Below are 3,655 nucleotides of genomic sequence, written 5' to 3'. Positions count from 1 at the left end.
ATCTTACAGATATTTTGGACTTGCTGCTGATTTCGTACATTTTTTTCTTTGGCGCTGCGCGCTGTTCGACTTTGAAACCTTTTATTTGCTTCAGGGCCGGATTACCCATAAGGCAGAATGGCAGACTGCCACGGGCCCCGCGCTTTTGGGGGCCCCGCGCTTTGAGGACTTACACTAGATATTATGGGTTTTTTCTAAAAAAAAAAATCGCCTGCGGCGCTGAAAAATTTACTTTTGATGAGACTGGATTTCTCAAGATTGTGGACCAAAATTTTCAAAAATTTCGCCTGCGGTGCTCTAATTTATTTTGCTCACTTTAGCGTTCAGCTAAAATTAGGATAAGAAAATATCTAGCAAAATTTTCAAAAATTTCGCCTGCGGCACTCTATTTTATTTTGCTCACTTTAGCGTTCAGCGAAAATTAGGATAAGAAAATATCTACGAATTAGGTACGTCAAAAATTAACTTGTGACAAAGCATGAGGCACATATCTACCTACTCTTTGAAAAATTTCGCCTGCGGCGCTGAAAATTTTAAGTTCGATCAGCCCAAACTGGGGGCCCCGCGCCTTTGAAACTGCCCCGGGCCCCGCGGGGGGCTAATCCGGCCCTGAGATTGTTGCGAAACAAGTCCTTGTTTTAACCAACGATTCTGTTGCCGAACGGTGTTGAATTTTAAATTTGTCCATTAGATTTTGGACCGTTACAAGTTTTAGGGGTTCTTTAGGGAGCTTTTTTTATCTAGGGTTCACTGAACTACTCAGTCTAGTATGCTTCTTATTTAACAAATGCTGAAACAAGTGCACTAAGACCGCTAGGTATTATTAATTTTACCCATGGGCATATTGGAAACCAACATGCAAAGAAATCATGCAGAGATGAGAGAGCATGTTGAAACTTATTACCTACATAATATAGGCATGTCCGCGAGGCAATAACTTGCGAATTGAACTTACCTGCACGTTTGCCTGACCCTAGAGTCCTGGACTAGACTGCCCAATTGCCCTCGAGCAGCGGTTCCCAAACTTTTTCTCTACGCGGCCCCCGTTTTTTAATTGTGAACGCTCCGCGGCCCCTTTACCATATTTTATGTGACTCAACTTTACCAGACGCATTTCCGGGGGGGGCTGAAAATCCTTCCAGCACTGTTTGGGAATCGCTGCCCTTGAGCAATAAAGCTCGTAGCGGCGCGGCGTTATTATTATGTTAAGGCGGTCTCTTCCTGATCCCTGATGTGCCGCGTCCATTTTAGTTTAGGACTATTGCACTGAGCGGCGCGGCGTACCACCTATATACTTTTTCTCCCCCTCAAGTTTTCATCTTAAGAGCTCCCTGATTCTTAAGTCGATTGACGAAGGGGGTGGGGGGATTGGAAGCTCCAAATTATAGACAGGGGGCCCCTAGAGTTGTATCTAACCCACGACCAATATTAATCTCTATAAAGACCATCCTCTGAAACCGGTGTTCATATCCTATTTTTAGTATAATGGAACAACTTGTTCTAAGCTGACACTAATTATACTTATTTTTCCTCTTTTGTTCACAGACGGAATATTTCACCACCAAGTGCCCACCAATTTTTGCCAGCTATAATCTCCCTCTATCCCTTGCCGTGAGCCATTTAATTTGTTGTAAATAAGGCTAAATTTGTCATACCTAAGTAAGTTAAAATTTGTGGTAAATGAGTCCAAATTTGTCGTAAGTATTAAGCGGTTGGTAAGACCGGTTTTGGACAGTTTGAACAAAGTTTCCCACAAATTTGTTGTAAATAAGGCTAAATTTGTCATACCTAAGTAAGTTAAAATTTGTGGTAAATGAGTCCAAATTTGTCGTAAGTATTAAGCCAAAATATGCGGTTGGTAAGACCGGTTTTGGACAATTTGAACAAAGTTTCCCACCACTAAAGATAAAAACGAAAACATGAAAACTCCCTCGAGAAAGTCCTTGAAGTGGTATTTTTGTGATCTCCACTATTTTGTATATCTGTCATCTCCACACGTTAAAGGGAAGAAGTCTACCTAAGAAGATATCTACCTCAAAAAAAGTCAATTACCTATCTAATAATATTATTTTAAAAAAAAAAAATCTTTCTTAAAGAAAAAAATGATAACAACTTGACAGGATTATTAAAAATAAGCTCTTCCACACAACCACCCCTGCCATGCGCCTCTACCATGAAGAGATTTAGTAAAACCTCGACCCGGAATTCGAACAAAAGTCTCAGTCTGAAGAGCACAACTCCTGGTACTCCTGGATGTGAGAGGAAACATGAGTCGGGTGGAGCTCAACGCTCCCTCTCTATGGTAAGAAGCATTCTGAAGGTAGAATAATAGAGTAAAGAGAGAGAAAAGGGGAGGAGGAGGAGGAGAAAAAGAAGGATAGGAAGGAGAAGAATGAAAAGGAAGGAGAGGAGAAGTAAGAGGAAGGGGCCATATCTACCGAAAAATGACTGTTACACAATCTTTTGTTTATTGATGAATATAAAAATGAATGTTTGTTTGTTTGTTCGAACTTTATGCCTGGTCAAACCGCACATCCGATTGCTATGAAACTTTGTCAACTTATTGCTTACACTCCCGTGAAGGTTATAGGCTATTTTCATGTTCGTTTTTGTTAAGCTACGCCGAGCAAGACCACTAAATGAATAAGTGACATGAACGGCCATGCCTTAAGGATTCGGCGAGTTGATGATATTGTTAAGAGGTTTGATAGGGAGAACTCTAACAACGAAGTCAACGGAGGTCTTTTCGACCGAAATCAAAGAGAGATGGAGGACAGGATAGGAGTTAGCCAGCCGTTCCGAGAACGAACCTTATCTGTTCAGTATAAAGTTCGCCCTGGGCGGGAAACGCTCCCGCGACCTAACGCTTACAAGGCAGTCGCCTTACCGTCCAAGCTAACTAGACTGGCCCTAGGAGGTAATAAAACTGAAATAGTAGATGAAGTTAATGGAGTTGTTGATCATCCTAACAAAGAAGTCTGCTTAGCATGCAAAATTAATCTAATTATGCCAATTAAGAACAATATAACAGATAAGATCCGTTCTCGGAACGGCTGGCTTTCTCCTATACTGTCTCCTTTTTTCTTCGCTTTCGGAATGATGAGACCTAAGCAGTTACAGTTTCCTCTATCAAACCTCATAAAAAAAAAGTTTAGAAGAGCAACTATCTGCATAACTCGTTAGCGTACCTAATCTTCTCACACTAATGATATCTCAAGGCAAGGATAGGTATACAGGGTGCGCCAGAAAAATACGGACAACGGCTCAGGGTATGTGTAGGTAGATCTCATCATTTCCAACAAGGTTCTGTGGGTCATTTTCCTAACTTGGGCTTCGTGTCCGAGATAAGTCTAAATACAATAGTCCGTCCCTTATACCTTTTTATTACTATTGTAATAATAATAATAAAGGAAGGACGGACTAAAAACCACAAAAATACAGACCTTCATGTATCAGTCTTTAGGCCCATACCATAACTCTCTCCCTCCCTCTCTCTCCTCTCCCTCTCTTCTCTCTCTCTCTTTCTCTCTCCCTGTCTCTCTCTCCCTCCCTCTCTCTCCTCTCTGTCTCTCTCTCTATCTCTCTCCTCTCCCTCTGTCCTCTGTCCTCTCTCTCTCTCTCTCTCTCTCTCTCTCTCTCTTTTTTTTTGTTTCTT

General features: G+C 41.5%; 1 long non-coding RNA gene across 1 annotated transcript in view; it reads right to left on the bottom strand.

Moving 5' to 3' along the window:
• Positions 1–2,297, bottom strand: part of LOC113471710 — a 6,982-nt gene extending 4,685 nt beyond the window's left edge. Inside the window, exon 1 of the long non-coding RNA XR_003394305.1 lies at positions 2,194–2,297. This is a non-coding gene — a long non-coding RNA (uncharacterized LOC113471710). The remainder of the gene's footprint in view (positions 1–2,193) is intronic.
• Positions 2,298–3,655: the final 1,358 nt, after the last annotated feature.

This window comes from Diaphorina citri, unplaced genomic scaffold (genome assembly GCF_000475195.1).
Source record: "Diaphorina citri unplaced genomic scaffold, Diaci psyllid genome assembly version 1.1 scaffold2846, whole genome shotgun sequence".
NCBI lineage: Eukaryota > Metazoa > Arthropoda > Insecta > Hemiptera > Psyllidae > Diaphorina > Diaphorina citri.
This window is presented reverse-complemented; position numbering and strand designations above follow the sequence as displayed.